Genomic DNA, 14,888 nt, shown 5'->3' with positions numbered 1-14,888 from the left:
TCAGGGTGTGCGTAGATGCTGTGGACTGTGAAGACGCCATCCACTGCACCCATAATTCAGGATCTACATTCCCCCATGGCTTATCAGGATTGACACTCACTCTCGCCCTAAACTCTTCATCGTAGCTCAGCCAAGCAAAACCCCCAAAATGCATCTGGGTCTTCCGTATAATGTCCATATGTTTGAACAGTGCTATGGCCCTGTCCTGGAACTTCTGGCATTATATACTTGCGGATATCAAAAAAGCAGAGGTCTGATTGTCCATCGTTATTGGTACCCTAAGTCGGTGAGCTAATTCCACTCTTCCTCCTTAGAATCTTCCTCAGCCTGTATGCCTCTATGTAAAAGCTTAAAAACATCTACATACTTGTGCCTCTATAGTCTTGCCTTCGTCTTCTCTGCTACATGAGAGCCCAGTGGCATTGCTAAACCCATGTAGGGGAGCCACTTTTTGTGCCCCCCTTCTTTGTCCTCAGTCCCTGTAGCATCCCCAAGTGCCTTGCCCCCAGTCTCTCTCGTCACGGTCGCACCCGAGTCCTTCGTCTGTGTGCTGTCATGTTCCTGCGCCGCCCATGCCGCAGGAGTTCCATGAACTGAAAAATCTCCTACCCCAATGGACTTGTGTGTGTTAACCCCGGCCGCTCCTGTTCCTTACCCCCAATACTGACCATCAATCGCCCTTACCTTTGCCACGTGACACCAAGGACCACATTCCTCTCCTTGCCCTGTGACCATGAGCCATTCCACCAAACACCTCCTGTGGCTCACCATCGGCCTTGTTTTCCTGAACAGAAGAGGGGATTGCGCTGCTCCTGTGCCCTCTCCCCTTCCCTCTACTACTGCTCACCTCAGCATCAGGAATCTCCCCGTCCTCCCACTCATCCATCTCCTCCTCATAATCAAACTCCACCACATCATCCTCATCCATCTCCCACCTGCCCTCATCACCACCAGACTTCAGTCTCTGCTACTATGTGCCTCTGTTCCTGTATCCTGGCCTCCAAATCCCAGGCATCCCCATAAGCAAACTTGTGCTGCCCTGTCCTGCTAACCACTGTGCCCTCATGTGCTGCCCCCGGCATGCTCCCAGCCTGCCCTGCCTGCCCACTCAAAACCCTAGGTGGCACTGTCCCCCCAACCTCCTGTACTCTACTCTTGGCTGTCCCACCAGCTGCCCTGCCTGCACTTTTACTCTTCCTCTTGCAGGGGGGCCCCCCGGCTTTGCCCATGCTATGCCCACTCTTGGGCAACGAAAGGTCCAGTGGAATAAAGCCAGTACTTGGCCTCGCTTCATCTTGCACCTGACAGGGCCTCTGTTACATCTGCCTACTTCTCGGCCCTGTTATGGCTCCCCCAGGTAGGCCGCTCCCTCCTCATCCCCAGCTGCATCCCCCCATCCTGCATTTCACTTGCCTGCATGGCATCATTTTGGGGCATTTGGGGGGTGGATGCGCTGCACCCCCTCCTCTCTGTTGATTTTTTCTTTTTGGGCCACTCTGGCAACACACATGCGGCAATTACAGCTGCCACTCTTCCCGACGCGACCCTCGTCGGGTGCGTCATGCTGACCCAGGCCTGGTTCAAAACACCAGGCCTGAGCAGGTCGGCTTGGCCGGCTTCACCCAGAACGCGAAGTGCGGCCTTGACAGCATCCGCTTCGTGGCCTGTTACCATGGCGCCGAGGCTTACAAAGTAAATTACTTGCCTATTCTAAATTCCCATGGGGACTGGCCAAATTCCTAGCCACATGATGAGCTAGCCCGGAAGAGGCCAATCCCTCTCCCTCAGCACTATAAACCCCCTCCCTATGTCCCACCCCCACTTACCTTGGACCAATCCTGTCGGCCTCCGTCACTTCCTCTCCCGAACGTCCCCTCGGAGAGACTAAACCGTGTCTCTCTCTCTGCGGGACCCTCCATACTGGTGATGCCTTTTCCTTACCCAGATGGTGACGCCATACACTTTGGCACTCCCGTTGTTGGTTAAGCCAATGGGGACTGGTCACTTCCTTGGCAGACCTGGGTCCCTTCATACTTTGGGTAATATATATCACGACAGAGCTCTCCTCCCAATGGAGGATCTTATCACAGGTGCTGAGCTTCATCCGGGACAATTTCTGCTATACAATTCCTTCATTCGGGCACTGCGAACACAATGGGGCGATATACAGCAGGAACACAAAATTCACCTTACAGTTCAATACATGCATGTCAGGGGAATGGGTCACCACTTCATACAGTGGCTTGTCAGCTCTTTATGCATACGAGCAGCAGTACTGCTTACTTTATTGTGAGTCCGTAGGGATGGCGAACTTGGTCACCCTTGCACAGATAGAGAGTGGCAAAGCATCCTGGCATTTCCTGCGCTGGTGTCCTGCAATGCCTGCTTTAGGCCCATACAATATTACATATTGCAGAGGGCTTACCTCACTCCAAATAAGATCAACCACTACTTCCACTGCAGGGATGCTGTCTGCCCCCGCTGCCACTTGCCTGACCTTGACTTCCTACACAAGTTCTGCACATGCCCCTCGCTTCCCCAGTACTGGCAGAGTGTCATCACATATTTAGCGAGTTGCAGGGGGAATTACTTATTGCACAAATGGGATGTGTGCCTGCTGGGAATGCTTCATCTGACCAAACGAAACAGGGTCATTGACCTGGTTCTTCTGTTTTCCAAGTGCTTGATCACTCGTAAAAGGGAATCATCCACTCCCCTTACGATCTCTGCCTGGGCACACTCCAGGGGTACCTTGGCCCAGGCTGAGAGCGTGGCCCTGCACTGAGAGGATATCAGGGTTCTGCACAAACACCCCACCTGGGAAATTATGCTGGCTGAGTTCCAGTCTGTCTTGTAAGACAATGACCTCCCCCCACCGCACACACCTCCAACCACTACCTTAGATCCTTCCCTCTGTCTGAGTAGCACATAATACATTGGGTGAAGTCACCTTTTCCCCTTCCAGACCACAGGATAAACATTTCCATGATATGTTGCTGAGTTGTCTATTTCTTGCATAGTGTAGTTCTTTTGTTTGATGTTCTGAAAAATAGAAGCTTTTTATTGCACATATAATGGCATGCTGTTATGTGCTTTATCACTTTAAAATATGAATACCTGTTTCTGGCTGGACAGCAAATATGTACCCTATTTGACCTGAAGGATTATAATATATGCTGTGACGATGCAGCCATATTGATGTGTTCGTTGGCAGCAATTTACACCGTAAGTGAAAAAAGTAAATGTTCAATACAAGATTTAAAAATAAACATTGAGACACCAGGCTCCAACCCTTTTCCTTCAGTGTGAGCTTTTAAGACTTTAAGCACTAGGACACAAGTGACTCTATACTACAGAGGATCCAAACATAACTATGATATTCAATCCAAAATTCCAAGACAATATGGAGCCATAGGTGAGTGTACACAGACAGGCTTATCAATTACAGAATGGGATAGAGGGGTAAGTGGAGAGAGAGGAAGGGAGAGAGTGAGAGAAAGAGGAAGAGAGAAAGAAGAGAGAGAGAGCGCAGAATTGGGAGGAAGAGAGTGTGATTTTCTTATTTCGTTGTTTTGGTACTTCTAAATGCTTTACATGTGTTCCTTTGTTATAGCATAACTGGTTTTAAACCACAGCTATCCAGGGTTTAGATAAAGTTTAACAAACAAGCCTGACTTGACCCAAGTAAGTAACGTGAGTGCATTCCATGTTAAAGTCCCACAACCACACCATATAATACATCACTTTCCTCACAAAAAGTATGAAATTCAATTCCAAAATGCAAGTCAAATGCTAGTCAATGTGATGCGATAGGCGAGTCTACACTGCTAGCTGTATCATTTACAAAATAGGAGGAAGGGATACATTGTGCTAGGAAACATGCCTGGCCATCAATCACTTTTTAAGTTACTCCTTAATTATCAGAACTCTTTGCAATGAACCAGACACCAGTACCGTGGATTCACTAAGGTTCAAATACTGAACCCTCACATTGAGTCTGAGATCTTATCCTCTAGGCTACAATTGAAGCTTTAGTAAGTCTGATGCAAAGATAACTATGTGATGTCTCTATAATGCAAGTCAATGTAGAGCCACAGATGATTGTGAACTGACAGCTGTATTATTTACAGAATAGGACAAAGGGACAGAGAGAGTTGAAAACCAGAACACACGTAGTGCTAAGAATAATATTTGACCATCAATAAAAATGAAAATCTATTTTTAAGTGACGTGGTGATTATTAGAACTCCTTGTAATAGGCCATTAAGACACCAAATGTGGGGATCCTGGGTAGACCAAGACCTGTGATAGCTTGGTCAGCCGATTCCACTGGCCTTAGGTGTCATCATGACAGTGATTGTGCCACTGTGGCCAGAGAGCCTTACTTTTTATTATTTTATTTAACCTTTCTGAAATTAAAAGAAAGTATCAACTGAATCAAAAAGAGTACAATTATATCCCCAATCACATGTTCATGACAGTGTTAATGGAGTCGACATGACAATCATATATCGTTGCATAGGAAAAGTCTGTTATAGTACAGGGTCTCTGAATCAGTTTGCTCCCACCACCCAAATGCAGTACAAGTCTTTATAACAAGGTGTAGTGAATCCTAGTTCGTTTTAATGGGATATCAGGAGTTAGCTTAGCCCCTGGCTTGTAGACTTGTGCCCCTGTCACCTAGTGACTTTTAACCTACTTAGCTTGCTCTGTCTTAGCCCATTTAATTATTTATTTCTTCTAAGATGGCTGCCTTGTTTATAGTTAGGCCACTTGTTATGGGTAACATTATCAGTGTCACCGTGCCAAGGCGTCAAGATCAAGCACCAAAGACAAACAAACAGTAGGTGTTCACACTTAGGGATACTTTCGAGGGATTGTTGATATTAATTGCCGTCCCAAGCATGTCTGTTATCTATTGTTTAGGAACACACCTACGTCAGGGGACCTTGTAGATCTGTATAAATACATCACACTTTAGACAGATAATCAGAGGGATTCCGACCAGAGGGCATCGCCACCATCGCTGATACCGATGCTGCAGTCGTCTTGACGCTGACCCAGTCTTCGGGTCCCTGCAAAGTCTGAGATAGAGACCTCATTCCAAGGTAACAAGGGTTGGGGGCTCCTCTCATGGACATGGCATTGGCAGGTTAGGTTTAACAAACCCAGCTCTCCTTTAGGTAGGAGGATAGGCCTTTCACATTAGGGTATTAGGGCATATTACATCTCATATATCTTTTCTACATATTGCAAGATGGTGGGGGTCTTTGTAATAATGACTCTCGTCTTCACAATTCTGTTTCTTGCATTATTCATTATCCTAATCATTGCAGCCCATGCAACTTATAGCAAATTTCAGTTATGTTAAATAAAAACTATTGTAACTCTACTGAATCTGTGTCATTGCCTGCGTTTGTATGAGACATGATATATCTGTGAGAAAAGGGTAATCTCCGTTTAACCACGACACTCCCTGAGATATCTTATTCTCGAGTCCATGCGTAATGGCTGCCATAAATCACCTTTTACTATTGTGCTTCTGGTGAGGTGCTGCTAGTGAGCCGGTAAGGTTGGTACAACAGTTGGAATTTGTTGTAGGAAAGACGTAGTCGCTTACAAACAAAAGTACTGTCATCGCTAAACCAGCAGTCTTGCTCAGAGCAAGAGTCCAAACTACGACATGGCGCCACCAACGATGGTGTTTAGGCACTAATTTACAGATACCCTGACTATCACTGTCTCACAGACAACAGGTACCCTAAGTACCATTATACAGAGACGTCCGTGGTCTTTGGGAAAATCCTCCTCAGCTGAAAAGGTAACACCGGATTAAGCTGTAGGTTGTTCGAGCTCGAACTCATAAAAGGACAATACTTCCCCTATCTGGTGTTCCATTTCTCTAAACAAATATGGCTGATGCCATAGACATTCCTGAAAATGCTAGACATGCACTAACACAACATTTATTAACGCATGGCCTTACAGATGAGGGCGGGGATGTTACTCTGATAATAGAAGCTAATGAAGCATATCAAACAGAAACATTTTACTGTTGGGTCGCCTTTCCTGAGGTTAACCAAAGAACGCACACATTTCACACATATGAAGTTGCAAACGTACCTTTACGGTACCAAGCATACCAGTATCATGAAATATCGCTCACATACCAGGAGCATCAGAACTGGTTCGAAGGCGCCCTACCACATGTACTACAAAGAGTGAGGTTAGGTCCCTTAAGTAATGATGGACCTACGTGGCCTATGTTTGCCACATACACACCTCACCCAGGCTTACAAAATATGCCGATAGCAGATTTACGAGTTTTATATAATGAATTAGTGGCAGTATATAGACGATTAGTCCAGTTCGTACTGCGAACATTAAACACAACACCAGCGCGTCCAGCACCACCAGTAGCTGGTGGTTATCAATTGGCTACTGGGATTAATCCACAAACAGTGCATACTATTATGGGTAAATTGCCCACGGAACGGGAAAAAATACCGTTCTGGAGTGCCCAGAAGACGAATCCGCTGGAAGCTGTGTTTCCCCATACGGGACCACAGGAAAAACATAGACTATGTGCTTGCCTTTTGGGATGGTTCCCTCGGTAGATGACTGTGCCACATGGGGTACAGTCTTCGCTGCCATATATACTACCACACATGGTACCCAGACACTTGCCAACTTGCCGGAAGTGTTAAAACAAATACAAAATGAGCATGGGGCTGCACCAGCCCTGGATTTGGGGATGAAATTAATGCGTAACTTTGACGCCGTATCCTCATTAATACTCAGTAATATTAAGGGGGAAGCGGTAACACTGGCAATTCGCCAGCGTCTCCGGGAAACTCCACACCAGGAACAAGAGAGACAGCTACCGAAAATAATTTCCGATACCTATAGTAGTATAGAACGGGATAGTTTGGGAGCCAAACCTAAAAAATTGGAAATAAAAGGTACCGCCCACAAGGAGGGTACAAAGCAGGCACAAGAGGGCTCAAAGAAGCGCTGGGACAAACAAAAAGATTTAAAAGAAAGAAGGAATAAGAGAGCTGATTCTCCACACCCGGAGAACTCCGAAAGGAGATATAATCTCAGAAATAGGGAGAACATTAAAACTCCAGACAGATATACTGATTCACGTCCCTCTCGTTCCTTTCAGGACGCACCGGATAGACGTAGCGAGAGATGGGGCCGTCAAGATCGATGTCCGGAATGCGTGAAAGAGAAGAAAGACTCACAACAGTCTACCATTAAAAAAGAAGAAAAGACTCCTCAGCAAAAGCCACAGTTTAAAAGAAGAAGGTGGCAGCTCTGACAGTTAAAAATGCCAGTAAAATTGAGAACGCTGTTGAGGAACAAGACGTGGGCAGTGCTTCTGTTAGACAGTGCGGCAGAAGTCACGATATGTCGCCTGAGTCTGAAAGATCATCTGGATGCAACAGCAACTAGCGATTACATTGCGGTTGAAACAGCGGATGGCCGCGTTCTCCCCCGATAGGGTTTATGATTTAAAAATTCAGATAGAGGGAGACGTGGAGCGCACTATTAGTGTGATATTTTGGGATGAACTTACTAGTGATATCCTATTGGCCGAAAGAGATTGGCCACCTGAACATGTCCGCAAGCTCCCGCATGGGGAAGATGTCATCTTGCCTTCTTTCTCCGATCTTGTTCCAGAAGCAGATAAAGCAGCCTATGCTTCTGAATGGGCTTTAGCGTAGGCACCTGCACTATATCGCAATCATGTAGGTTGGGACAAGGAGTCTCCTTGTCATATTATTCCCGTTAGGTCTACACCCCAGCCGCAATACCCTGTTAAACATGAAGCGAAAGCTCCGGTGAAGGAGATCCTATCACAACTTGAGTACCAGGGAGTAATTGAGCCCTGTACATCTGCAATGAATAATCCGTTATTCCCCGTTGCAAAGCCAGACCATTCATATAGAATAGTGGTTGATTATAGACACTTAAATAGTCATACACGCACGTATGCTATACAAAATTCACACAGCACAGCACTGATAAACAATCTAGTGCGTAAAAAATATAAAGCAACATTAGACATATCTAATGGATTCTTCTGCCAGAATTTAGCACATGAAAGTCTGGACCTAAGTGCATTTTCATTTGGCTCAGAAACGCTTTTGTCATTTACCTCAAGGCTATAAAAATAGCCCAGGCCTGTTTTCAGCCCGTGTAACATCAATATTACATGATATTGATTCCGAGGCATTGTCCTATGTGGATGACATATATCTCGACATTCATCTTGCGAGGGTCCATCGGATCATTTTGGGGTTTGCAGACCTCGGTTATAAATTCAATTTTAAGAAAAGCAAGATAGCCTTTCTTAGCGTATGATTCCTGGGATATGAGCTATCAAACGAGGGGAAGAGCCTGGCCCCACACTTTCTGGAGAAATGTGCTCAACTACAGCCTCCAAACACACTTAAGAAATTACAGTCATTACTGGGTTTCTTAAATTTTGGCAGAACATACATTCCAGATTATGCAGAACGCATCAAGCCACTTTATGACTTAGTTCAGCCCAATGTTTCTAGCAGACGCTGGACAATTGAACACACGCACGTCCTTAGGGACATGCAACGGGACCTGCTAGAAGCTAAACACTTACACACACGTGACAATAAAACAAACTTGGTCATCAGAATAATTGCTGATGCCCTTGGATTTACTTATGTCACCTTTAATGAGGATGACTCGGGACCCATAGAATATAAATCACATTTACACTCAAATGCTGAACAACGTTTTGCACCTACAGAAAAGATTCTAACGGCAGTTCGTATGGCCATCATAAAGGAGAGGCCACTTGCAAAAGCATTACATCCGCATTGGATTCAATGGACAACGTCTCTGACCGCCACTGATGTCGATTATATATTCGATCCCAAACTTCAGACACAAGAATTTCTCCAGTATGAACAAGAGTACCCCGCTCCTCTGAATATCTTGCCACTTGACAGCTATCATGCTGTCATATACACTGATGGTTCAGCACAACCGGCTGTAGGTACTAAACATCAATACTCGGCAGCTTGTGCAGCCGTGAGCGGAGTGATGGAAGATGGAGTTTTCCACCCTCACAATACCTACACGCAGACCTTAGGGGACTGCACGGCACAGTTGGCTGAGTTTAAAGGTCTTATTCTAGCGCTCGAACATACTGAGACAGGAAGCCAGACTTTGATAGACTCTGACTCATATTACTGCGTCCAGTCATACAATGAACATCTCAATCATTGGAAACTGAACGGGTTTAGAGATTCTAAAGGGAACACCATTAAACACAAGATATTGTGGGGGAGGGTGGCTGACCTTAAGGATAAGCTACCGTGTGTCCATGTAGTCCATACATTGGGACACCAACGTGTAGGAGCTCAGAGCAAGAGTCCAAACTACGACAAAGGAAGATAGTATTTGCCAAGTTCAGATAACTTGTACATATTCACAAGACAAGTTTAATTACAAATAAGTCTTTATTGGCATTTTTTTTAAATCAAGCTAATTTGGCATAGAGAGATAACATGGCACAGTACAGCTTCAGATATTGTAAGCAGTATGGTCCATCATGGAATACATTGTATTACAGATGTAAATGTGTTGTCTTTGCTTCATGTATCGTGCACTAGAGTCAGTATTTGTTATAGTGTGCTGCTTGACTCTAAGAAGACTAAGGCCCTCATCATGACCCTGTCGGTAAATAACGCTTACCACCACGCTGACGGCCGCCAACTTACCACCGCAGCGGCGGATATCTGTTCACCATATTATGACACACACTCACCAATCTGACAGAATTCATCCACATACACAAATCCGCCAGTCCAAAGGTCAGTGATAAACTGGTGGTATCAAAACCCACACCGTTAACCCAACAAAACAACGCCCACCACATTATGACCCACGAATCACTACGGTGCACATTCAGTGGCGGTAAACCACTGGCATACATACCGCCGCGCTAAAAATGGATACCCACAGACAAAACAACACCACATTGGACAATTCAAACAACACACACACGTCACACCCATACACACACACCTCACCCACACCACTATAAAACACACACCCACATTACCCCCAACCCTTTACGAATACAAATCATTGCAACCAGAGAGACACCAAGACCCATGAGATAACTAGAGCCACACACTACTCACACTCATACACCAATCACGCACTCCACATCACACACCCCAACACATTACACAAGACACCCTCACCAACACACCTCACATAACACCCATGGCACCACAAAGACACCCCTGTTTCACAGAGGAGGAGCTAAGGGGCATGGTGGAGGAAATTGTCTGGGTAGAGCCACAGCTATTTGGAGCACAGGTACAGCAGATATCTTTTGCAAGGAAGATGGAGCTATGGCGGAGAATCATTGTCAGGGCCAACGCCGTGGATCAGCACCCCAGAACAAGGGATGACATCAGGAAGAGGTGGAACGACCTACAGGGGAAGGTATGTTCCATAGCAGCAGACACAAGCTCACTATCCAGAGGACTGGTGGTGGACCTCTACCTCCTACCCCACAACTCACAGCATGGGAGTAGCAACTCTGCATCCTGAGAGCCTGGCCGGAGTCGGAGGAGGACTGGACACTGGTAAGTCAACTCTCTACTATTATCACCCCCCTACCTGCATGCCATCACATACACTTGAAGTGAAATATGTGTTTTTGACCACTGACTTTGTGTTTCACCACTTTACACCTGGATTAGTTGTTCAGTGTTCACCAATTGCAGATTACATTTTGTATTCAGTTTAGCTGCCTATTGACTCTATCGTAGCATTCAACACTGCCATGTTAAATGCGTCTGTGTTTTTCCACATTGTAAACTGTGCTTGTTTTCATATTCTTTCTCACCGAAGAGATAGGACATATTATCACCAAACAGCTAAATACATATTATGGAGGAGGTAGGCAGTCAGCATGATAAGAATGTACCAGACTGATGTTTTTTTTTCTTTTCTTTTAGTGCAAGCAGGGAACGGTTTGACCTTGATAGAGACAATTTGGGAAACTGCCCAGTTCCAACCTGTTTCTTTCAACTCTGACCTACATTAGCCAGCATGTTTGAATATTTCTTTTTAATAGGAGGGTTTTTTCCAGAAAGCCCTTCTCGGGTTCTTTAAGATATAAAAAGGTGGCCCTGCTCAGTAGCGGTGAAATTTCCGAGATCTCGGTCAGGATTGGACATCAAATGCCTGACATTTGTGCTGTGAGGGTGGATATCTCTTTCTCGCAGTTGAACGTGGTCATCTTCTTGCTGGCATGAGAAAGATGAACAGCTTGGCAGGTCCTACGGTGATGAATTTTTACTTTATTTGCTGCTTTGCATAATAATAACTACATATATTTGCTGTGTACATTGCAGTTGAGAATCATTTTGGTATATTTCCCTTTCATTACTGTGACTATTTTTAAATGTGTGCTTTCAATCTACTCACCTCCTTTTTTAGAAACCTCGTGGTGAAATAATAATAAATGTCTTTTTTGAACTGAGAAGTGCATTCTAGAGATTTTTGTCAGCTCAGTCATTAGTGAAAGCAAAACAACCCTCACTCCCATCACTCCACTACATCCCACACACTCCACCATCATATCTCACTTATCCCAATACCAAGCCCTGCATGCTGTCCCAATGCATGGACACCCATCAGTAAAGCATGCACAGCATAGAGAACCAGGGATGTACAATATGTCATACACATCAACCATAACAGACCTTGCCCTGGCATTCCTCACAGGGGTCAGCAGCCATGATAGGTTTGGGTAACCAGATTCACCTACAAATATTGAGGGACAACATCTAGCCACACACTATCCCATATAGCCATACACCAACATATACTGGGTGGGAACCAGGGCTCACCTATTAGCCACACCCTGCCTCTGTAGTTGGCCCACCACATTTGGGATTCTGCTATTCCTCAGAACAAAGGCATCAAGCACCGACCCAGGATATTTAGCATTGAAATGGGAAATGTACTGGTCCGCCAAGTACACCATCTCCACATTCATGGAGTGGAAACTCTTACGATTCTTGAACACCTGTTCATTCTGGTGGGGGGGACAAATGCAATGTGTGTTCCATCAATCGCCCCAATTATATTTGGGATATGTCCCATTGCATAAAACTCGGCTTTCACTGTGGCCAAGTCCTCAACCTGGGGGAAAGCAATGTAGCTGCACATGTCTTATCAGGGCAGACAAAACTCTTGTCAGCACTATTGAGAACATTGGCTGGGACATTCCTGCTGCCAAGCCCACTGGTATTTGGAAAGAACCAGTTACCAGGAAATGGAGTACAGATAGCACCTGCACAAGAGGGGGAATCCCAGTGGGCTGACGGATAGCAGATATCAGGTAAAGTTCCAATTGAGCACACAGCTCTGTGATAGTGGCCCTGTCCAGGATATATAGGTGAGTATTATATGCTTGTCCTCCAGTGTATCCAAGTCCATCTCCTATTCCTCCGCAGCGGTAGGAATCTATGGGGCAAAAGAGAGAGGAGGCTGTCACAAACTGAACTGGCTGAAGGTGGCTACCGCTGTGGTGCCTGTTGTTTCCGTCCTAGCAGTCGGTGTGGTACATTGGCTGTCTTTCGGAGATCTTTCCACCATGGGCATAATTTGGAGGTAGTTACCGCCAGCCTGTTGTCAGTATTACCACCACTTTATCACCGACCGCCAGGGTCATAATGAGGGCCTAAGTTTCAAAACAAACACCAGCAACTACCGTAACCAAACAGAGGTATACCTCCATAGGCCAGAGACAAGAGGAGGGAAAACTACCTTAGCCCTGTGTGAGAGGGGGGACCTGGTGTGGGGTGGAGGACCCCTACAGAATGGTGGGGGAGGCAGGTGGGGGCAGGAGCAAAACGCAGGGGGAGGCAGGGGGCAGGGCAAAGCCATCGGAGAGAATCAACTGGGTCTTCCTGTGGGGCAGGAGCAGTGCACAGAGCAACGGAAAGTGCCCCCTGGAGTTCACAATCGCTGGTGAAAAGTGTGAGCATATACCATGTATCTGGGGGTTCAAGGTGTTGTCTCATCTGATTGTGCCCCCACTGCGGTTAGGTACTTTTCCAAGTCCAGAGGTGTAGCTGGTCTGCACAACCTGTGCCAACTCTGCGCAGCCTGTCCCGCTCAGCCATTACCCTAGAGCGTAAGTTAGAGAGCCACATCTGTATGAGGGTTGGTGAGGGCTGACTTCCAACCCATAGCTATCTGCTGCTTGGTGAGAATTAGGGCCAGGCAATGAACCTATTAGGTGGTTTTTGTTCAGCAATGAGAGTGTAAACCCCATCAGACAGTGTAGTGCATCTTTAGTCAGGTGGAAAAATGCCCTTCTTGCAGTTACCCCTCCCACACTTTTTGCCTGGTATTGATGCTGACTTGAGAGTGTGCTGGTACCCTGCTAACCAGGCCCCAGCACCAGTGTTCTTTCAATAAAAATATATCATTGTTTCAACAATTGGCACACCCCTGGCACACAGATGAGTCCCTTGTAAAAGGTACCAGTGGTACCAAGGGCCCTGTGACCAGGGAAGGTCCCTAAGGGCTGCTCACTTAACACAGGCACAATGCCATTGCAGATTGTGTTTGTTGGTGGGGAGAAAAACGCAAAGTCGACATGGCATCCCCCTCAGGGTGCCATGCACAAAAAACACTGTCTGTGGCATAGGTAAGTCATCCCTCTAGCAGGCCTTAAAGCCTTAAGGCAGGGTGCACTATACCTCAGGTGAGGGCATAGCTGCATGAGCAATATGCCCCTACAGTGTCTAAGACCATTCTTAGACTTTGTAAGTACAATGTGGCCATATTAAGGATAAGGTCTGGGAGTTTGGCAAAACGAACTCCACAGTTCAATAATCGCTACACTATATACTGGGGAGTTTGGTGTCAAACTCCTCAGAATAATAAACCCACACTGATGCCAGTGTTGGATTTATTAGAAAATGCCCCTGTATTTGATCCAATCCTCTAGTGTAGGACTGACTGCTCTGTGCCAGCCTGCCACTGAGAGACAAGTTTCTGACCCCCTGGGGTGAGAGCCTTTGTGCTCTCTGTGGCCAGAAACAAAGCCTGCATTGGGTGGAGGTGCTTCACACCTCCCCCCTGCAGAACTGTAACACCTAGCGGTGAGCCTCAAAGGCTCAGGCTTCGTGTTACAATGCCCCAGGGCACTCCAGCTAGTTGAGATGCCCAGCCCCTGTAAAAAGCCCCACTTTTGGCAGCAAGTCCAGAGGGATAATTAGGAAAAACGAGGAGGGGTCACCACCTCAGCCAGGACCACCCCTAAGGTGTCCAGAGCTGACGTAACCCCCTCCTTGCAGAATCCTGCAATAGGGACAGGAATGTGCTCCCCTCACCAAAGGGAGTGATCACAAGGAGGGTGTAGCCACCCTCAGGCACAGTAGCCATTGGCTACTGTTTTCTGACCCCTAAAAACGCCCCTAAATCTTGTATTTAAGGGCTCCCTGAACCAAGATAGTCAGATTCCTGACGATCTCAAGACAAGAAGGACTGCTTAGCTGAAACCCCAGCAGAGAAGGAAAGGAGACAACAACTGACTTGGCCCCTGCCCTACCGGCTCGTCTCTTGCTTCAAAGAACTTTCAGAAAAAAAGTGACGCTTCCTGCAGGTCCAGCGACCTCTGAAAACTTCCAGAGGACTGGACTGCCTGCATCACAGAGGATCATGAACTCCCATGGACAGCGGCCCTGTCCAAAGAAGAACAGGAGAAGAAACCTCTTCTTAAGGACTCCCACCTCACTCCAGAAGCGTGAGTACTAACCACTCTGAACCCGACGCCCACGGCCCAAGTCCGTGTGGCCCAA

The sequence above is a fragment of the Pleurodeles waltl genome, chromosome 6 (assembly GCF_031143425.1).
Source record: "Pleurodeles waltl isolate 20211129_DDA chromosome 6, aPleWal1.hap1.20221129, whole genome shotgun sequence".
Classification (NCBI taxonomy): Eukaryota; Metazoa; Chordata; class Amphibia; order Caudata; family Salamandridae; genus Pleurodeles; species Pleurodeles waltl.
The sequence above is the reverse complement of the archived record's forward strand: the minus strand, read 5'-3'. Positions refer to the sequence as shown.